General features: G+C 39.7%; 1 long non-coding RNA gene across 9 annotated transcripts in view; it reads right to left on the reverse strand.

Moving 5' to 3' along the window:
• LOC112665551 (uncharacterized) overlaps positions 1 to 23,373 on the reverse strand; it is a 66,383-nt gene that overhangs the window by 21,215 nt on the left and 21,795 nt on the right. For 7 of the 9 annotated variants that reach the window (XR_007406425.1, XR_003140455.3, XR_003140450.3 and 4 more), the window contains exons 4-5: positions 14,814 to 15,000; positions 321 to 490 (exon numbers count right to left, since the gene is read on the reverse strand). This is a non-coding gene — a long non-coding RNA (uncharacterized LOC112665551). The remainder of the gene's footprint in view (positions 1 to 320; positions 491 to 14,813; positions 15,001 to 23,373) is intronic. The other 2 variants (XR_003140454.3, XR_003140453.3) reach the window with 1 other exon arrangement.

A 23,373-nucleotide genomic window follows, 5' to 3' on the forward strand; every position in this document is an offset into this window, starting at 1 on the left:
TGCTTACTCCCCTTGTTTCAGTTTTCCCTGGAGAATTCCGTTTTTGAATGAGACTCTGCATCATCCAAAGAGCCTCTGCATTATCTGACCTCAAAAGAGGATTCAATAATTGGTCTCTCCCCAGTTTACCAATTAAAAATATCAATGAGCCAAATCTTTATAAGCCCAAAGGGAAAACCGTAAAAAATTATACCAGCGACTTTTAGAAAAGTACAAAACTAGAGGAAGAGACAAAAAGCAACACTCCTATTCATTTATTTGTATCATTACCTGTGTCCATCATTTTGTCTATAAGCTAGCCCCATTTGTTTTTGAATTACCTGACACGAGAGGCAGCTTGATGCCATAGGAAGATGAACTACTGAAGCTCTCTAATGAAGATGACATTTGTTCCTTGATGCCCTTCCACCGTGGGACACAACTATTCATAGAAGTTTGTTCACAATTTGCTTTTATCTGACAAGCTTGTTCTTGTCTCCTGAGTAGAAACCTTAAAACATATAAGATACAGCAATGACCTACACAATATTCTTTTACCTTCTCTATTAACAGAACCCCCAGGTATCTTTGGCTTGGCACTGTGCCCAGTTTAAAACCTTCATTTTCCAGCATAGCATATGTAGAGATGTGCCACTCAGAGCCCCTTTCTTCAAGAAAGGACTTGCTACCCCTTTCAAGGAGTGTGGTCAGCTGATAGTCTCATTTATCAGCTCCAGCAAATTCCAAACTGAGATCATGCTCTCCTGGGACAGCTCCCAGCCAATGACTAAGCAGGATGATAGTACAAAGCCTCACCATTTCTGCCCGATTCAAGACTTCCCTAAAGGGCAATCTCTGCTCTGGGGCTGCACACAGGGCTGACAGAGCTTCTCAGATTTATGTTAGAGAATAATAGCTCCCCTGCCCAATCTGGTGTCCTGCTTCTTTCACAAGTGTTACTCCTCTTTAAACCTTTTGCACTCCTAACTCCATCCAGCACCTGCTTCCTAAACACAACAGGTGACATCCAGATTCCTTGTGGTTTTGGGTGGCTACATGGCCAGTGACATGCAAATGGAAGTGGGTTAGGTGGGATTCTAGAGAAGCTCTTTAATCAGAAGCAGCTCAGCTGACATGGACCTTTTGCCCTTTGCATGTTCTCATCCTTCTGCTTGGGATACGGATGTGATACAGATGTGTTTTGAAGGGTAGAGCAGCTATCTTGTGAGAATGGGGTAACAAGCAAAAGGTCTAAAATTGTATGCTAAAGATGCCAGAGTAGAAACCTGGAAAGCATTATACCTCCCTTGGATCATACCTCCCTTGGAGTGCCTACCTCTAGGTTTCTAATTTTGTGCAGCAAATAACCCCCTTGACTTGTTTAAGCCTTGATATGTCACGTTTTACAATGGAATGCAAATGTAACTAATAGGTAGGAAATGTTCTTGGTATTAATCATGTTGTTAAACAAAACCAGCAGGATACAGAGCAATGTGCAAAGCATGCTTCTAATTATTTATTTACACGTGTGTTCATATATAAAACATATGTATATGTTAAAACATATACATAAACATAAAACATGTTTGTATATGTGTTTTTATACATATTATACACAACTTATTTATATAAAGCTAGAAGATGTGTTTAAGAAAAAAAGGAGGACTTCCCATATTCACCTGTCCAGCCAAATGGACTAAATCAACCTCCTTCAGAAGGGGATTGGGAATGACATCAGGCTCACCCCTCTCTCTTTTTCTGTAATGACTTAACTTATGAGGAATAAAATAATCAGCATGTGAAATATTTTTTAGTGTAAGACAGAAAGCAAATATTTATAAGTTTTATGTATTATAAAATATATATTGATTTGCCCAGGAAAGTGCAAAGCCAAACACTGCATATAATTCAAGTCAAACAATTCTTTTCCTAGTAGAGTAGAAGCTTTTCAAATTTCTTTTTTTTTTATTAATTTTTATTTATTTATGATAGTCACACAGAGAGAGAGAGAGAGAGGCAGAGACACAGGCAGAGGGAGAAGCAGGCTCCATGCACCGGGAGCCCGACGTGGGATTCGATCCCGGGTCTCCAGGATCGCGCCCTGGGCCAAAGGCAAGCGCCAAACCGCTGCGCCACCCAGGGATCCCGCTTTTCAAATTTCCATCTTGTCATTATCCGGGAGTTCCCAATGAGAAGGCAAGAAACCCAACCTTTAAATTTCTAAGGAAAACCAGATAGCTACCCATTCATGGGGTTTTGAACTAGAAATCAGGAAATGTGAGTTGTAGACCTAATATACTGAAAAACTTTAACTGTAAAGGCTATAATAGGACTTTTCTTATTCCCTCACAGGAAGTTGTAAAAATCAAATGAGATAATTACTGTAACATGCTACACAAATATAAATTAGTAATAATAGTAGTAACAACAACAACAAATGTTCTTTCTCTGCTGCCAATCACTGTTCTACATACTTTACACATTTTAACTCATTCAATGCTTGCAACAATCCAATGATACTATGTGATATGATTATGTGGCCCAGAAGACTGGGCCCTCGAATATCCTGAGGTCAATTCTCCCTGATGTATGCATTTTTTTGAGTGGCCATTCATATGTTTAACAAATATTCTTTATTAGCATTTTTACACATTAATAAATACAGGAAATGTGTTTAATTGTGATTGAGTTGAACATTAAGCTACTTCTATATCTTTGTGCTTCTAATTATTTTTAAGAAAAGAAGACAAAGGGCAGCCTGGGTGGCTCAGTGGTTTAGCGACGCCTGCAGCCCAGGGCCTGATCCTGGAGTCCCAGGGTCGAGTCCCATGTTGGGCTCCCTGCATGGAGCCTGCTTCTCCCTCTGCCTATCTCTCTCTCTTTCTCTCTCTCTCTCTGGGTCTCTCATGAATAAATAAATAAAATCTTTTAAAAAAAAAGGAAAGAAAAGAAAAGAAGACACATGAGTAAGGAAGAGGCAGGGACTTTCATTTACCCTTTCCTCATGTGTTTGCCTTAATCCCAAGAAAAGGGAACCTCTACTCCATTTCTGTCTTCTTTATATTCGCCCTCTCATGGTTCCTCCTCATAGGAATGCCTGAAATGATTAGTCAGAATTGGGGATGATGGTTGAACTCCTTTCACTGGCAGGCTAGATCTGTGTTGAAGGCTAAACACTAGTGTTCATGATTGTCTTCTCTCATTCACTTCTGAGCTCACACCCAACAGACTCTACTTCCTGTTGGAGTGGCAAGCGTATACCGGCAGGGCCTGGAGCCCATGTTTTGAAAAGAGGCTTGTGGTCCTTTTTTGTCTGCTGTTTGGATTAGTGGACTCAGGATCTGTTCTCAAGGTCCTGCCTATGTCCTCACAACAGCATCCCTGAACATGCAAGGACAGAGATCTATTAATCAGTGTGCCAAATAGGAAACCCCAGCACAGCCAGACTCAAAGTGTAGTCTCTAACACTGCAATCTATCTCGGCCTTGCATTTGGGGGAATTTGTGGCTACTGCCTAGATTAAGAGAGTGGTGCATATACTTTTTATTGGCCTAGTGATCTTTTCATGTATGTTCCTAGAAGAGAAGAGGGTTAGTGGCACCCTAATCGCCTAAAAGAAATCCAATTTTTAACTTAAGAAACTTTATCTCCTCTGCTAGATGGAACCATATGTTCTTCTTCCATGTGTCCGGGTCATGGCAGAGGATTTGACCCAGAATAGTGGCTCAAAAATGCTTGTTGGGTGAATTAATAAAGCATGCTTAAAAAAAAAGAGGAAAAGTGGAATTTGAAAGAAAAATTGGAAAGGAGAAGAGGTTTCCAGAAAGATGAGAATGTAAACTAGATTAGACTGAGTAAGGAAAGATACAGCCTTTCACAGAACCAAGCCAAAGTACCAGGAACTGAACCATATGACTTAGATCTAACAGAATTCTCCAAGCCAAAAGGTCAGGGTCAGAACACAAGGGCAAAAGTCCTCGGGCACAAGCAGAGATGACAATTAGCTGTCAACAGGACTGCTGCTCTGTGACATATCTCTCCACAGGTAGGTCTTGACATATCCACTAGCTGACACCCAGCAGCTAAATTATCTTGGGAAGTTCAGTCACAGTATCTGTCAATATCATGTATTTTACATGTCAAAGAGGAGCAACTAACATATGACAGTTAAAGTTCCTCTTAAACAATAGATGAAAGGCATAAAAGAAATGATATGGGCAGTTCCCCACTTAAAGATATATATTGTTCAATGAATTCATTAAATTTTTATCAAAATAATACATGTACAGTTAAAACAATCAAATAGTGAAAACGGGCTTGTAATAAAAACCAGCACTTCCTGTTTTACCATTCACTAATCCCCAATACACAATAGGTGATTCTTTACCTTTTATCTATTTCTTTGGCATTTTGTTGTCATTGTTGTTAGAAAGGGAAAGGGAGGGGAGGCAGCAGAGAGAGAATCTTAAGCAGACCCATGCCCAGCATACAGGCCCAACACAGGGCTAGATCTCACAACCCTGAGATCATGACCTGAGCCACCCAGGCGCCCAAAACATATTTCTAAATAATATGCCTACACAGCTGCTATTTCTTGACTTACTAATTTTAGAAATCTATTGACTGCTTATGGAGGATAAGCTCTAACTCTACTTTCCCTATCTTTATTCACTCAACAGAGTTAGGTCACAATTTGAGGGTAAATCAACAGTATTATTATAACTATGTACTTGTTTACTGTTGAGATAAGTAATGGGGTTTTTTTTACATCTTTTTTTTTTTTTTAGAGTTAATAACCACGGCCTCATTTTTTCCTTTTCTTATTTTCCAGTGTTCATAATCCTGATTTTTTTCTATCAATATGCTGTACTTGTAGCAATAGTTTTTCTGAATGCCAGACACATCATTTATTCAATCAAACCCCTTTTTTCCCTAAAGCCCTCCACTCTGGTTCTCCATTCCTCTGCTCCAATCTTGACTGGCCTTTAGACCCGGGGTGACTTCCTGGGACTTAATTTGTCAATTTCTTGTGGTGGATCCTTTGTTTCTAGATCCTTGATCTCATTTCTCAGTTGATGAGTTTATACTTTATCCAAGTGTTAGCACTAGTATTTTGTTGTTTTGTTTTGTTTTCAACTCATTTTTATCAAATAATAAAGACCAGATGCAGTTAAAATATTCTAAAAATAATATAAAGTCCTATTTAACAGAAATGATAGAGTTATCCAATAATAAGCAGGCAGTATCTGCATGAAAAGTCCTTCACTCCTTGGGCATATTTGGTGTGTGGAAGATTAAGTGTTATAGAGCAATGCACAAAAAGTGAAGTCCAGGTTGTATTAACGAATCTGTGAACTCTAGGTAAGGTACTCACTTGGTATTTCTTCAAACCAATATCTTAAAGATATTTCCTTAATTGTGTATGCACACGCATAGACTAATTTGTGCAAATTGAAATTTATATTTTTCTTCATGTCTCTAACCCTTATGCCAGCAGAATATTCATCTTTAAGTTCCCTCAAAACAAAACCCCACTTAAAAATAAGGTAAGTGATTCAAGTAGATTTTTTTCTGAAAATTCTAGTGGGGAATAATGCATGGCTTTTCATTAAAAAAAAAAAAAGAAAAAAGAGAAAAGGGGAGGGAGTCCTTTAGCTGTATCTTTTCTTTCAAATCTCCATATTTGGCTTTAAAACCCCTCTTCCTCCCTGTAGCAGTAAGCCCTCCTGACAACTATCCCTGCTTCATAGAGCTCCCCACTTCTCTCTCCCAAACTCTCTCATGCCAAACACTTGCACTCTGCCCAGTTCTTGTTCCAAACTTGCACAACAACCATTTGTTATTACTTATTCCAGTCTTGCAGTGTGCCAAAGGCTCCTAGATTGATCCACTAGTTAATTGGGATCCATTTTCTTTAGAAGTCAGTGAAGGATTATTAATAATAAATAAATGTTCTTCTTACATGTTCAAATTCAAACTAACAGATTTCTTATATGCACTAAAATTAGAATTGGACTAATTTCAGTTTCTCCACTTATATAAGGAGATGCACCTAAAAACCTAGGTTTATCAGCAACAAATTTCCAGATTGGTGGAAAGGGCATGTTTTATGCCACTTCCAGATTCACGCCCGTGTAGCTGGCTGAGTAACACTGAGAGTAGGCTATTTGAATGTGGAACAAGTGAAATCAAGGACAACCATGGAGTGTTCCAGAGAAAGGCAAGTCAAAGAAAATACATGTCGGGTGTAGGGGGAGGGATTGGCAGGTGTAAGGCAGCATAATATTCACTATTTGGTTTTTCTGGACTGTGAAGGAGAACTGTTGGATTTTCAGGCAGGAGAATTAGGCAGAGACTAGATTATGGAGAGTCCTGGGGCCAAACTGAGGAGTCTTTGGATTTCATCAGTAAAGCAATAGCAATGGAAAGTTTTAAACTTTTCTTGGTATGTTAAAAATGAAAGTAAATGTGAAGAATGAAGAAAGAAAAAAGAAAAAGGAAGGGCACCTGTGTGAGCCTCAGTGGGTTAAGCGTCCCACTCTTAATTTCAGCTTAGGTCATGATCTCAGGGTAGTGAGATTGAGCCCCATATGGGGCACCATGAGGGCATGGAGCATACTTAAGATTCTCTCTGTCCTCCCCAACCTTGCATGCTCTGTCCAAAACAAAAAAACAAAAAAACAAAAAGGGAGTGGAAGGAGAGAATGAAAGAAAAGAGAAATAAGGAAATCCTAAGAGTTCGAAGAAGTCTTGACATTTATTTATTTAGTCCTACCATCTTCTCACTGCTGGAATCTTTTCTTGAATCTCCTATTAAAGGTTCTATATCCCAGAGTTAACTAGACTTTTTTATTTTGAGGTCATTGTAGGTCCACCCACAGTTTTAAGAAATAATACAGAGATTATCTATATTCTTTTTTTTAATTTTTTTTAGATTTTATTTATTTATTCATGAGAGACACAGAGAGAGACAGAGAGAGAGAGACAGAGAGAGAGAGGCAGAGACACAGGCAGAGGGAGAAGCAGGCTCCATGCAGAGAGCCCAACGCGGGACTCGACCCTGGGTCTCCAGGATCACACCCCAGGATGCAGGCGGTGCTAAACCACTGAGCCACGGGGGCTGCTTTTTTTTTTTTTTTTTTTTTTAGATTTTATTTATTTATTCATGAGAGACACAGAGAGAGAAAGAGAGAGAAGCAGAGTATTTATATTCTTCATATAGTTTTTCTCCCAACCCAAAGATACCAATTTGTGTAATTATAGCACAACATCAGAGCCATAAATTGTATTTACACGATCCATCCACTTTATTCAGATTTCACCATTTTTACATGTACTCACTTATGTGTATGTGTGTATTTAGTTCTTTGCAATTGTATCACATGTATGGACTTACTTGTTCACTACCACTCAAGATACAAAGTAGCTTTATCACTAGGATCTTCATGCCTCCTTATTACAGCCACAGAGATCTCGTTCCTTAATCCCTTAAGAACCCTCTCACCCTTAACAATCTGTTCTATTTTTTTCATTTTAATGTCATAAAAATGGAATCATACACTATGTACCATTTTGAAACTGACCTTTTCCTCAACATAATTCTTTGATGATCTGTTCAAGTTGCATGTATCAATATTTAATTCTTTTTATTTTTAAACATTTTTAAGTACAGTTGACATTCTGTTTGTAACACAGTAATGTAACACAAAGTTACATTAGTTTCCAGTAGTGATTTGACAAGCTCATGTGTTATGCTAAGCTCACCACAGATGTGGTACCATCTGTTACCATGCAGTGCTATTGCGGTATTATTGACTATATTCCCTATGCTGTGCCTTTTATTCTTGTGACTTATTCATTCCATAACTGGAAGACTGTACCTTCACCCCTATTGCCTATCCCTCCATCCACCTCCCCTCTGGCAACCATTTTGTTTTAGATATTTGTAGATCTGATTCTACTTTTTGTTTATTCATTTGTGTGTTTTTTTTTTTTTTAGATTCCACATATGAGTGAAATCACATAGTATTTGTCTTTCTCAGTCTGAATTACTTCACTTAGCATAATATCCTTTAGGTCCACCCATGTTGTCACAAATGGCACAATCTCATTCCTTTTATGGTTATGTAATATTCTATTATATATATTATATATATATACTTCCTGACAAACACCAGGTATAAGGTGTGACATTTAGTTCTTTAATCCATCTTGAGTCTATTTTTGTGTACAGTATAAGAAATTGTGTCCAGTTTTTCAAGCACCATTTGCCAAAGAGATTGTCTTTCCCCTATTGCATACTCTTCCCTCATTTGTTATAGATTAATTGACAAGAATGGGTTTATTTTGGGCTCTTTATTCTGTTCCATTGATCTATGTGTCTATTTTTGTGCCAGCACCATACTGTTTTGAATATCCATTTTGTATATCTTGAAATCTGGAATTGTAATATCTCCAGTTTTGTTTTTCTTTCTCAAGACTGTTTTGGCTATTGGGATCTTCTGTGACTCCATAGAAATTTTAGTATTATTTACTCTAGTTTTGTGAAAAATGTTGTTGGTATTTTGCTAGGGATTGCATTGAATCTGTAGATTGTTTTAGATTGTATGGACATTTTAACAATATTTGTTCTTCCAGTCTGTGAACATGGAATAGCTTTCCATTTGCTATCCATTCTTTTTTATGGCTTAGTAGTATTCTATGGTATGACTATACCACAGTTTATTACAAATAGAGATATTATGAATATTTGGTTTTATGTAGATATAAATTTTTATTTCTCTAGGACAAATGCTCAGAGGTGTAATTATTGAATATGTGGTAACTGTATATTTCATTTTTCTTTTTCTTTTTTTTTTTTTTGTATATTTCATTTTTCAAGGAACTGGCAAACAGTTTTCCAGAGTGGCTGCGCCATTTTACATTCCCACTAGCAATGTTGAGTAACCCAGTTGTGAAACAGATTTTTTTTTAAAAGGAAACATAATTTTCAAAATATAATTTAAAAAAGAAAAGAAAAGGCTTACTGACAAACCTAGGATAGTCTGCTTTCAACACCATTTCCTTGCTCTTCCACAAGGGAGAAGGGCCAAGGTTTAAATCTCCCAGAAGCCCTTTCCCCATAGAGTTGCAGGGTAGTGTCTGCCAGTGAGAAGCACTGCAGTGAGATGTGGACAATAGAAGAGAAGGTAAAGCTATCCCTCTCTGGAGGCCACCACAGGCAGATATGTGAGCTAATGTAGACCCAAAGTTCTTAGTAGTCTCCAGATGAACCCCCACGAACTGCTTCAGAACTATTGGCTGCTGAAACTGCCTTCATGGTGCTGCAGCTGTGATGGCTTGTGGGAGCTTCCCACACGTTCTTGACTTTAAAAGTAGCTTTTAAGGGAGCCTTTGAGAACTACCCACTTTGTGCTATAGGCTGAAATCATTGACAATAGCATCCTTACCTGTGCTGGCCCTTACAAAATCTGCATGCCTCAAATTCCCTGTATTAAAACCATCCACTCTTGGAACACACAGATGGTGTCAGTTTTCCAACTGTTGCATAGGGTTGGCTCCTTTTTATTCGCCAAGAGCTTTTTGAACTTTAAAGATTAGGGGCAGCCCGGGTGGCTCAGCAGTTTAGCGCCAGGTAAAAAGCTGCTTGCATCCCATCAATATTGGCTTTTTATTTGTTTTAACTTGACAAATGGTAATCTTGATTGTGAACTGGCAACAAGGATGGTTTGGAAGCTTATTTCAGCGTGGCCCATTTCAGGCTGAGCAGGCATGAGGCTTGTGATACTGCACTGACTCGGGGGCTCAGGCAGAGTATGTGAAGTTCCTGCAACAAACAGCCAGCAGGGAAGAAGAGTAAGCCATATGGCTTCTTCAGTCTGGGAAGGAAGAAAGTGGCCCAGTATAATCTGGAAGTCAGGTGAGAGATTGATCAATTATCTTTGCTCTTATATAACAGACTTACCACCTGTGAGCAGAGAGTTTTGGGAGCAGGATCCAGCTCCAGGAAAGATGGGCTGGAAGGTGCCAATGTGGGTACCAAATTCCTAGTCGCAAAGGAGCATTTAGGTACTAGTCAGGTTAACTTAGGAGGAGAAATTAAGGGAAAGCTGAGGAGCAAATAACAGGCTTGGGAAATGCTGCAATGAAGAAATCTGAGGGGTACAACTGTAGGCATTAGTACTGGTGCCACCAGATTCTGGGCCCCAGAAGTATGACTTTATTTCAAGCCACTCTGGTGAGGCAAGAGCTGCTGAGATAGGTCCTTATTAAGGGCCAGACTAATTCTAGAGTGGACATCCAATCATGAGGCTCTGGGAAAGGCAATGACAGAAAACAAGGTGTGGGCACATAACTGTGTATCAGACTTTCTTCTAAATGTTCCTGTTCCCTCCTAATGTTCTTTTGTCTCTGTTCATTTTCTTATAAGGCTCCTCTTGGCTGCAGTCCCTTTCCCTTTCTCCGGGTGAACAGATCCTGTCTTCTGCCTTCTTTAAACCAGAAATATTTGGCTCTTATGTAATAAATCCCATTTCATGTCATATTCTGGTTATTTGTTTACAGATTTCCTCCACTGTATCAGACTTTGGACCATGTGTTTTACATCCTTATATCTCCCCACAATATACAACATCGTGCCAGTAGGTCCTTTTCATTAAATGCTCATAACCCTTTTCCTTTCCTTTTCTCTTTGTTCAGGTTTCAGCAACCTATAGCCTACATGCTAAATCCAGCCCTCTACCTGTTTTTGTAAATAAAGTTTTATTGGGACACAGCCTTGTTCATCATTTACTTATTACCTATGGCAACTTTTGCCCTAACAGAGGAGTGTTGAGTAGTCGTGACAGAATTCTCACAGCCTGGAAAGCCAAGAATATTTATTACCTGGCCCTTTACCCAAAAAACCCCAAAGCTTGCTAATCCTTGTTCATTTTTAGTAAGAAAAGAGATTTTGCCTTTTGAACTTGATCCATCAAGCCACTCACTACATTCCCTCTCATCTTATAAAATCCTCAAGCATTAGAATTATGAAGTATTTGAGAAATATTCATCATAAAATAGAATCTCAGTTAAGGAAGCATCAGGGGTTACTTAAGGACCCTGTAGTAAGCTCATGTACAATCGAAGAAGCATCTAGAAACCTGTCAGACATAATTATTATTGCAAAGCAATAAACTAACATTCTCAGATTTGTAGATAGTTTTCCCTGAGCTTGGGTAATATAAATCTGCCATTTGTGTTCCAACCCAACTGGAATCATTCTCTCTCTTCCTTCAATGCTTCCAGAATACTTGATTCTCTTTGTTACAGTGTCTACTTCAACTGGCCTTGCCTTAAGTTCTTTGCAAGAGTATACATACAGACTAAGGTTATAAACACTCTGTGGGAAGGAATTCTTTTCTCCAGCTCTGTGGCCTCCACAGAGTTTTCTCAAGATCAATGGTGATTGAATGGGTGTCATTAACGCAAACATGAAAAATAGGTTTACAATAACATTGATCTCATCAAACCATGAACAGAATTTCAGCAGAGATTCTTCATACTGTGATTTACACATATGCATGTTCAATCCTGTTTATTCTACTCATACCCCTCTTTAGTTTTCTCACATGTGTGTACAAAAAGAAAATCATCTCAAGAATGTCTACTATACAATAGCACTCTGTTGTTTAAAAAAGAGAGAGAGAGAGAGACAAAACAATTCTCTTGAAAAAGTAAATGCCTTGTCTGGGGTCAAACAGTTTTCTCAGGAAATCAGCATTATTGTGAAACGGAAAACCCTCTGGACTTGATTTCCTTCACTATTCACTTCACTGTTAAACTTCAGCCTGGTAATGAATCCTATTTAACAATCCAAATGACAGATGATCCAATAGACCTCTTAGTTTTCATCTGTGTGAAGTAATATTTATAGTCCAGACCCCATGGAGTCTAACTAGAAAAACAAAAAACTCTAGTGTACTTTATTTGCCTTTGTGTAAGAAAAGCTCTTGGTTGTAAGGTGGACAGAAACACAACTTGAATTTGCCTAAGCAAAAGGGATGGAGAGCAAGAGGTACTGGTTCACCAAATCCTAGAAGGAGGTAAATAATCAAATGATGGGGAAAATTGGGAGGCAGATGAGCCTCTGGGACAGAGAATGGAAAGCTTCCAGAACTCTCTCCTTCTCTATTTGGGATCTCCACTTCTCTCTCTAGGCTACCGTCATTCTCTATGTAGATCATCTATCTCTATCAGGAGGAAAACAAGCTATACGCAGTTTTAAAATCTTAGAGCTTTATTCTTAGAGATGAACAGTCCCTCTCAATTTTAATTGGAAAAAAAATAGGGAAAACCTTTGTGCCCAGGTTGGGTCAAACCTAACAAGATATATTATATATGGAAATGATATTCCTGACTTAACCATGAGGATAAGAGAAGAGGGAGGGAGGTTGAAGGAGAGAGAGTTCCTAGAAGAAGGGTATGAGGTTGACAATTCCATAGATGTCCTTTACCCTTTTTCATGGCATGGGCTGTCCTATTCATAAATCTCTAAGCTTCTGGAAAGACAAGAAAGAGGGCTAATAAAGAACAATACACTGGATACTTCATCTCAGAGAATAGACTTTCATCATAGCAGAACAGGTATCCCTCAGCTGAAGGCAAGGAGAGGTAAAATGTTCACATTCATTCAAAGTACAAAAGTATAGTCAGTGACAATAGGCTTCCTGTCAGAGGGCAGGGAGAGAAACTGATAAGCACCTAAAGCATGTAGTACCTGAAATGAACCCTGCCAGTAACTACTATAAGGGATTTAATCTATTTTCTTATTGCAAAAGGCTATAACTCCAAGCTACCTTACAGTTACACCAAGCCCTACCCCAGTACCACTGACAGCCCAAACAGAGGCTTTGTACAAATTTGAAAGGTGCACCTTCCTTGAGGCAGACCCAGTACCCACTGACCTTTCTAGCAGCATGTCAGGCCTTCTGTGTTGAGTGCTGAATTTCAGCCTCCACCTACCTTCAGCCAGGCCTCCTTACACAGGAGTCTGTGGTAACCCTAGCCTGCCAAAGGGAGGTAGGGTAGGCAGGCTACTCCTTCTCAGAGCAAGGACTTCCAGCATCCACAAAAGTGAGGCTCATGTGGTAGGTTGGGCTTGGTGACAGAAGACAGTAGCAGTAATGGCAACAACCACTGAATTCAAAGCACTCTAGAGATGGATAGCCCACTGCTGGGTCCTGGAGCTGCAGGAACATCTCTGGGAATAGAGACCAGCACTCACTGAGCATAAGCAGCTTCTGAGGGTGATGGAAAGAGTCAAGACGCAGCCATGATGAGGGGGCATGCATGCTTGTCTTGCCTAATTAAAAACGGGGTTGCTGGGATTTTTTTAAAATCAAGAATTTATGCTAAGCAGAATGCTTTGAGAGAGATGAAACTTTTTTGTCTCCTTTCTTTTTACCTCCAAAACTCTAAAAATAACTCCTATTTGAAGAAGATGGTTGTAGAAGGATTTAAGAAAGCTATCCTTAGTCACCCTGAACCCTGGGGGATCAGGGCACAGTTCTACTGCAAGTGGGCATCATGCCAGCACCTAAAGCAATGGCTAGAAAAGAGAAGCTATCATCCCAGTACCCAATCCAGGGAATAAGATCTAGGCAGTCTGCCACTGTGCTGTTAGATGCCCGTTTATTTTTGTGCTTCGAAGGAGCCGCCCATGAATGTTCCAGTCACTGTGTGAGTCAGAGTCCTGTTCCCCAAGAGCTGCTGCAACACTGCCTCCCTTCTACCCTCTCCCCCTCCTTCCTGGACTCAGACTGAGGTGGCGCTCACCAGTGCCCCTGGCTGTGCCTAACCTGAGGGTTGGGCTTGGTCTCATACTCTGACAATATGATGGAGCTGCAGCTTACAGAGAGTAGGGAAATGGGAAATAACTGGGTGCTAGTAAAATATTGACAAGAATTGACATTCAAATCACCAAAGAAAATAAGGGATCATTCAAAAATGTTGGGAAAATTGATCAGTAATTAGGGAGAAAGTATTAGATTGTTACCTCTCTACAACTTAATTATAGACAGGCCAAATATTTAAATGTAAACATTTTTAAACATAAAAGTAATAGGAAATAGGAAAAAGTAAGACAAATAATGTTGAGAACAAACAACTGAAAACTTTTTGTGAGGCAAAAAAAAAATCACAGATAAGGTTGAGAGACAAAGAACAAACTAAGGAAAATAATAATAATAATGTGAGGCAAATGGTTACTATCCATAATATTAAAAGAATTTGTACAAATTAAGAAAAATTTAAACTCCTATAGAAAAAAATGGGCAAAAAGACATAAACAGGTAATTAAAATACCAATGGTCAGTAAGTATATGAAAAAAATGTTCAACTTCACTAATATAAAAAGAGGAAAATTAAAACAGTATTGAGATGACTTTTACCTATCAGCTTGGCAAAGATTTTTTTTAATTTCTCAAACTCACACATTGACAAGGTTTGAAGAGACATGAACTTCCTGCTTTTTCTGTGGACATGCAAAATGTACCTGTTTTCCAGAGGGTAATCTGACAAGAAATAATAAAACATAAGATATATATACTCTTTGGTGACAATTCTACTTGTAGACCTTTACTCCAAGGAAATAATTACACAAATATGAAAAGATGTATTCACACTTTGTTTATAGTTTTGAGAAATAGGAAATAATCTAAGTGTCCCTCAGTAAGAGCTGGCTAGGTAATTATGGTACAGCATCCACAGAATACTATACAGCCCTTTAAAAGAATGATATAAATTTATATCAATACAGAAAGATGGCTTTGGTTATTGATTCTTTGAAGCCTCACCATTTACTTGAATCAACCACTTCCTGTCCTCACCAGCAGAGTTTCCACAATTCTAATTCTTCTCTTATTAATCACAGGTTTGGCACCTGGCATATAGTCTTCCAAACGACTATCGTCCAAGTTGACTTAAATGTCCATGTCAACAAATCATCCCATTTCCAGTCTTAGGAATTCTCAAATTCCTCATCTACAATAAAATACAGTCAATTAATACTCTATAGTCATCTAATATCATGGTTGCAACTCTATGTCTAAATTTACTAAAACAGGTATTTCCCACCCTTTGTAGTTTATTTAGATTATCTGCATTTTTTTCCATCCCTTGGCTATCAAACAATGTTAGAGTATCACAACCTGGCAGATAGGCACCACTATAAATTAATATTCACTAATTTATCTGGGCCCTTATCTCAGATTTAGTTCCCACAAAGGCAGAGTTTGAGACAGAGATTGGAATACACATGGTTTATTTGGAGATAATCCTGAATAGAGGAATAAAACAAGGAGAGAGAAGAGGAAGTAAAGGTAGAGAAAAACAGGGTAGAGTGAGAGGAACCCACCCAGGGTATGTTGATGAGCAGATTGCCACTGTGGGTGACTGGAGCTCAGTTCCACTGGGACTTTGGAGAGACTACGTAGAACCCATCTTTGAGTCATCCCTCCCCATTCTGCTCTGTGGTTGGTTGAGGACTATTCTCAGGGGCATTAACAGCCCCTGTCTGCCTCAGAGAGGAAGGACTTTCTTAATCCAGTACCATTTTTAGGAATCTCTCACATCACACCACATGGCCAGTTACCCTTTCCACCTATCTGATGTCTGCTCTGCCTCACGCCATCAGCACTCCCCTGTGGTTCCTAGAAGAGCCTGGAAGACAGTCCTGACCTCAGCTTGTCTGCTGCTCAGCTAGTGGGTGGGGCATGTTTGTCTCAAGGTAAGTGGTCAGTCTCAGGACATGATTTCAAAATTCTGTTGAATTTTTTTAAGGTTTTATTTATATATTCATGAGAAACACAAAAAGAGAGAGGCAGAGATACAGGCAGAGGGAGAGCAGTCTCCATACAGGGAGCCCAATGTGGGACTTGATTCTGGAACTCTGGGACCACACCCTGAGCTGAAGGCAGATGCTCAACCACTGAGCCACCCAGGCGTCCCAAAATTCTGCTGAAATATAATTTCTCTTGACAGATAGGTAATATTTCTCTTTGCTCAGTAAGTATGATAGTCCACAAGAGTACTCTGAAGCTAGGAAGAGAGGCAAAGTATGGAAGAAAACAACTAAAGAAACTGCACAATTACATGTATACTCATAGCTACACACCCCCACACACACACAGAGAACCTCTGTGTGTGTGTGTGCGTGCGTGTGTGAGTGCGCCACCAAATTACTATTCCTATTTGAAGGAGAGATAAAAGAGTATTTATCCAACAATGATAAAACCTATTATAATAGGTTTTAATCAGAGCAAAAGTAAAATTTGCATTCCCTTAAATAGCATGGTTAAAGCCTCTGAAATGAAAACCCTCACTTGGAATCTTTGTGTCAGCAATGAGCAATTTGTGTTGTCTAGTCTGAAAGTCTCGAGGGGCAATTATTTGATTTCCAAGCTCTAAACTCATTTATCAGTTGTAGTTTATAAACTTGGTGCAGAAATTTGTGAGCTGATGTCATGCTTCCAGCAGAGTGGTTTGGAAACGGTCCATATGGGGGATTCATTTTCAGTAGCAGAAGTGAGAGGCATGGAATTAAGGAAATAACTGGGCTCCTCATCTGGAGAAATGTAGGGGTTTGGAAGTATAGTGTGCCTTATACATTGTGTGGGGGATACATTTGATCTCACATCAGAGTGTGTTTGATATTAAAGATCTATATCGCAGAAAGCATGCACAGAATGGACATGGTAAAAGGACAGGGATCTTGTTTTGTTCCCTGGTATTCCCTCAGCACTCAGAATAATGCCTGGTGCATGGCAGGCTCTCAGAAAATTACAATAGTCAATATTTATTCTATGTGAAAGGGAGAAAGAATAAATCAATAAATCAATAGGTATTAAATTGTCAACGAAACCAGGGCACATTGGGTAACAATGTTATAACTCAGACTTAGCCACAAAGCCTTCGGATCACAGCAAAATGAGAGAGAGGGGAGGGAGAAACCAGGAGTCGGAAAGGTAAGGACAAAAGGGACAAGCAGACCAGCTCTGGAAGCTCTCCATGGTCTAGGCCAGCTTGCTTTGGGTTTGGGCAGGTTGGTCTAGTCTGGAGGGTGCGGCATGGCAGGAGGAGTCCAAGTGACAGTCTAGACTCAAGTCAGGTGGACAGAGGGCAGTCCAGCCCAAGCCAAGCCCAGTCAGTGGCTGAATATTCATGAGAAAGATTTGGTCTTAGATGGGAGGGACCTGGCAAGAACTAAGCAGGGTGACAGGATCTAAATACAAGCAAAGAATTAGAGTGTAGGACAATGGACCTGAAACCAAAGCTCAGGCTTCCAGGACTAATAACATGGTAGATGGCTGGGGAAGGCTGTAATCTGGTGGGCTGCATTGATGCCCAAAGCATCCAGCTTTCTAGGCCATCACTGGCAGGCCTAATGCTAGGAGTTCACTAACCAATGGGCAAAGGCTCATATAGGTAAGCCTGAACCTACAGGTGAAGGGGATCAGACTAACTCCCTCACTATGTACTCCATGACATCATTAATATTCTTTTGGTTATCACTCATCACACTTGCAATAGCTCAAGACTTTTGTAGATTGCCGGTACCAGGGATTGTTCTTCCGTTGATTGTCACTGTATCCCCAGCATCAATACTTCGCACATAGTAGGCACATACTATGAATAAAAGAAAGAACCAGGGCCTCCCTGTGGAAGAGGCTTAGGAAAGCAGAGGGACTCTGGAGCGGGCCAGACTTCATCTCAGAAGTACCCCTCCCCCCACCTGCTCTTACTTCCTTGCGTTAGTCAGGAAGAGTGCTGGAGTCATGGCCCACCTCACAGAGCAAAGCTCACCAAGCCAGCTCTGCACCACTGCCACTTTTTCCCTGAGCAGCCCCTGGTTTTCTGTTGCAATTATACATATCACTATTTGAACAGTGTATTTTCATGCCAGTGTTTTCTTCTACATTAAGGAAGAGTAGTTCTCTTACTAGTTGTATGAGGTTCAAGGAAAGGTGAGGAGTAGAGAGAGGAAAGAAAGAAAGGAAAAGAAGAAAAGTAGGACATCCTACTACCACTTGCACCAGCCCCGCTGCCTAGTTACTGTCTTCATCTTCCCACTGCTGACCCCAGGCTCCCAGGTGCTGCAGCAAACCACCCCCTCCGAGAGACAGCCTGGAGACAGAGGGAACCCTGTGCTCCACACGCCCCCACAGCAGCCACCTTGTTCTACTTCCCACTTCCATCCCGTGGACGTTAAAGTTCAGCTTTGCCATGCTTGCTGACCTCTTAGGGCTTATTTCTTTGTAACATGATCATCCCAATCAGTGGCACAGTGCTGGAAGGTCTTACATTTGAGAGTACCTCTGAGGCCAAAGCTAATAGCTGAAAGAAGGACAGATGGTGAGAGAGAAAGACAGACTCACTGTGTCTATGTGTTTATTTTTAAACAAGTAAGAAAAATATTGTAAATATAATTCCAACAGGACAAAATGCTATCCGATAGGAAAGTGTAAATGCTTCTAAGGAATACCAGAGAATGTAAACTGTCTACAGAAAGGCCAATAGATGATATTACGGCCTCTAAAAGGACTTGGTGTCTGAAGAAAAATAAACTGGCCCATGAGGCAAACAGATGATGGGAACATATTTGGAATGTGTGATTATGTGTCCCATATTTGTACAGCAAATAAGAGCAAAGGGTTTCCAGCATAATTCTAAGGGGGGGGGGACAAAAAAATAAACCAAATGATTTGAAACTAGAAGAAGTAATTTCCAGAAAGACAGGCATTAGAGAACATGAAAAAGTTCAAGAATATCAGCATTTCATTCAGGGGTGCCTGGCTGACTCAGTTGCTAGAGCATGTAACTCCTGACCCTGGGGTTGTGAGTTTGAGCCCCACACTGGGTGCAGAGATTACCCCAAAATAAAAAAAAAATCAGTATCTCATTCAGACATAAAAAGGGATTTTCAAAACCACAATGAGATACTGCCTCACAGCTGTCAAAATGGCTAAAATTAATAACTCAGGAAACAATAGATGTTGGTGAGGATGTGGAGAAAGGGAACTCTCTTGCACTATTTGTAGGAATGTAAACTGGTGCGGCCCCTCTGGAAAACAGTATGGAGGTTCCTCACAAAGTTCACAATAGAGCTATCCTACAGCCCAGCAATTACACTACTAAGTATTTATCCAAAGGATACATAGTGATTCCAAGAGGCACATGCACCCCAATGTGTATAGTATCACTATCAACAACACCCAAATTATGGAAGGAGCCCAAATGTCTATCAACTGATGAATGGATAAAGAAGACATGGGATATATATACACAATGGAATATTACTCGGTGATCAAAAAGAATGAAATCAGGCAACCCCTGTGGCACAGTGGTTTAGCGCCGCCTGCAGCCTGGGGTGTGATCCTGGAGGCTTGGGATCGAATCCTGCGTCGGGCTCCCTGCATAGAGCCTGCTTCTCCCTCTGCCTGTGTCTCTGCCTCTCTCTCTCTCTCTCTCTCTGAATAAATAAATAAAAATCTTTAAAAAAATGAATGAAATCTTGCGATTTGCAACAATGTGGATAGAGCTGGAGGGTACTATGCTAAGCAAAATAAGTCAGTCAGAGGAAGACAAATATCATTTGATTTCACTCAGATGTGGAATTTAAGAAACAATACAGATGAACATCGGCAAAGGGAAAGAAAAATAAAATAAGAAAACAGAGAGGAAGGCAAATCATAAGAGACTCAAATATAGAGAACAAATTGAGGGTTGCTGCAGGGGAGGTTGGTGGGGAATGGGCTAAATGGGTAATGGGCATGAAGGAGGGCACTTGCTGAAATGAGCACTAGGTATTAAATATAAGTGATGAATCACTAAATTCTACCTCTGAAATTAACACTACACTATATGTTAACTAACTTAAATTTTTAAAAGATTAAAAAAATGAATTAGATTAAAATTTTTAAAAAGAAAGTAAGGGATTTTGACTTTTCCTTATAATGCCTTTTTCTGGTTAAGTTAGTATTCACTGGAATCCAAATGGGAAGCAAAGCAGAGCTTCTGGCAAGTTTTACTCAGAGATATTGGTAGTCTTAGAGTCAAGCCCAGGGATCTGTTACCATGCTACTTTTCCAGGAAGGAGAATGCTAGTTAGAGGCTTGGGCATGGGACAGGATAGGCAAGGTATCAGTGGGATAAAATACATTTTAAGAACCTCATAAATACAATATTGCCCTTATGGCATACTTTATTGATTTGCTTTATTGCTTTATTGCTATGCTTTCTTTTTGAACGACAAAGGTAACCCAATATAATAACCCAAATATCTAACTACTGTTCAGAGGGGGCAGGAACTCACACCTCATACTATTATACAGTATTTTTTTTTAAGATTTTATGTATTTTTCATGAGAGACACAGAGAGAGGCAAAGACATAGGCAGAGGGAGAAGCAGTCTCACCAGGTGAGCCTAATGAGGGACTCGATCCCAGGATCCCAGGATCACGACCTGAGCCAAAGGCAGATGTTCAATCACTGAACCACCCAGGTGTTAGTACCATACAGTATCAACACAAAATACAGTTTACTGGGGGAACCATACACGTGTAGAAGCAGCCAAGAGCAGAGTTCATACAATGCCCTGAATAATTTTCTCCCAGGAAAGCACTTAGGCTGAGACCAGCCAGATCTATTCACAAGAAGAACTGCTATACAATGCTCTGCATACTTATAGAGAAAGGTAACTGTGAAATGATAGAAGCTTCCAAATCAAGTTGTTAGGAAGGAGAGCCATCCCTCATCTCTAAAGGAAAGATAATAATAGCACCTATCTCATAAAGCTATTGGGAAGATTAAGATAATCAATACATATAAGGGATATAGAATGCTAACACAAAGGAAACATTTTTTTAATTTTATTAAAAATTATATATCAAAAGAAAAAAAGGATGAAAAACTGCATATGCAAAATAACCTTATCTATGTAAAAATGTATGCAAAGATGGTTATCAAAAATATTGTGTTTTCCTCAAAAAAAAAAAACAACCAAAATTTTAAAAAAGCATGCATCAAGTGCCAACTATAAATCAAATGCTGTTTTAGGTGCTAAAAACACAATGGTGAACTTGGAGCATCCTATTCTAGTGGGTTTGGCAGATAATAAATCAATAAACAACACAGTATAAAAAACAAAGGCATGAAATAACATGTACTCTAAAGAAAGTAATGAAAGTGCTTTTTCACATACGGTGGCACAATATTTGACAGAGATCTGAATGGAGTGAGGATACGACTGATGAAGTTATCCGGAGGAAAGGGTATTCTAGGCAAAAGAAACAGCACATACAAAGTTTCTGAGATGGGAACATGCTTGGAGTGATTCCCAAGGCAGCAAGATGACCAGTGTGGCTCAAGAGGTGTAAAGGAGAAATGGTGGTAAACGAGATCAGGAAAGTAGGCAGATTACACAGAACTGTGCAGGGCATGACAAAGACTTTGGATTTTGTTTAAGAATAGTGTAAGCCTATTGAAGAAGGTTGAACCATGAAGTGGCATTATCTGACTTATGTCGTAGGATGATGAGTGTAAGAAAGAGGGCAGGGATATTTGTTCGATGGTGATGCTCCAGATGTGAGAGGACAGCACTTAGGACTGCTGGTGTCAATAGAGGTAGCAAGAAGAAGTCAGATTTGAAGGGAGAAGTTAAAAATTTTAAGTCTTGTGGTCAGAGTGGATACAGGGTGTGAGAGACAGAAGAATCACTAAAGCATTGGTTCTGAGCAGCTTGGAGGAAAGGTTATCACCATTCATTGAGATGAGCATCATTCAGGAAGGAGTCAGTGAGATGAAGGGTATTCACATATTTGGTCTTGAACATGTTAATTTAAAAATAAAAACTAGACACCCAAATCTAGTAGGCAGCAGGAATGAGATTTTATAGAACTTCAATCAAAATTGCAGCAAATGTTCCAAAACAGGTTTGAGAGCCTATACAGTTTGGAGTAGCAGAACAGAAGAATGGGAGCCACTCTGCAGGAGGGAAGCACTGAAGTAAAAGTGGTGGCACCATGGTTCAGAATGTGTGGAATGTTCTGGAATGTGGTAGAGACTGGCACTAGCAAGTAACAGTGGCAGCATTTGGGCAGGTAGAGGAAGGGAATTTCTCTACAGGTTCCAAATAGCTCTAACATCTCACTTGTTTTCTCCTTGTCTGTAGATTCTGAGGTCAAGAATGTTAGGCAAAGATAAATCACCTAGTATTACTAAGCCTCTTGTTTTTATCTATAAAGTAAGGAGGGTAGACTGATAATACTCTTAAGAACTAATAATTTTTGAACATTTTTCTGTATGTTAGGCACCACACTAATCACTTTTACAAACATTGTCTCATTTACCCTTCACAATAACTCTGGCACACAGTTGTCATATTACAGATGATGTAACTGAGATTGAGAGAGGTAAGGAAATTTCCTGAGGTCACATAGCATATAAGTGGTTCAGGGACAGAGACCAGGATTAAAATCCAGACAATGTGATTCTAGATCCTGCTAAACTGTTCTACTTCCAGCTCTCATGCCCTATTGTATAGGTTAAAATGCCACCTCATGTATGTGTTAACATATTACAAAGCACTCTTGAGAAGCACTGGTGTGAATTCAGGGCACCTGATAATAGTAGCAGCTGGCCAGCATCAAATGGTAGAGTAGGCTGGATGATGCCCCCCCTGCTCTAGTGTCCATGACCTAATTCTCTGAACCTGTGACTGTTACATTATATGGCCAGAGAGATTTTTCCAGGTGTGATTAAGTTGGGTGTCTTGAGATGGGAAGATTGTCTTGGATTATCCAAGTGGGCCCAAGGCAATCACAAGGGTTCTTCTAAGAGAAAAAGTAATGTGAAGATGAAAGTAGAGCAAGCTTAAGATCTGACAATGCTATGATGCTGGCTTTGAAAATGAAAAAAGGGCCCATGAGCCAAGAAATCCAAGAAATACAGTGCTAGAAGCTAGAAAAAGCAAGGAAACAGATTCTCCCCTACAGCCTTCAGGAGGAAGCAGCCCCTGCAGACACCTTGGCTAAGCCCAATAAGGGCAATTTTGGAACTTCTCACCTCCAGAACTAAGAGAAGAAATCTGTCTCTTATTTTTTTAAATATTTATTTATTTATTTTAGAAACAGAGAGAGAAAGAGAGAGAGAGTCACAAGCAGACTCCACATTGATTGAGGAGCCCAAGGAGGGGCTTGATCTCACAACCCCAAGATCATGACCTGAGCTGAAACTAAGAGTTGGACACTTGACCAACTGCACCACCCAGGCACCCCATCTCATTTGTGGTAATTTGTTATAGCAGCAATAGGAAATAAATACAAGCAGGGTAGTGTGGCAAGCATGACTACTACTGAA

The sequence above is a fragment of the Canis lupus genome, chromosome 27 (genome assembly GCF_003254725.2).
Source record: "Canis lupus dingo isolate Sandy chromosome 27, ASM325472v2, whole genome shotgun sequence".
NCBI lineage: Eukaryota > Metazoa > Chordata > Mammalia > Carnivora > Canidae > Canis > Canis lupus.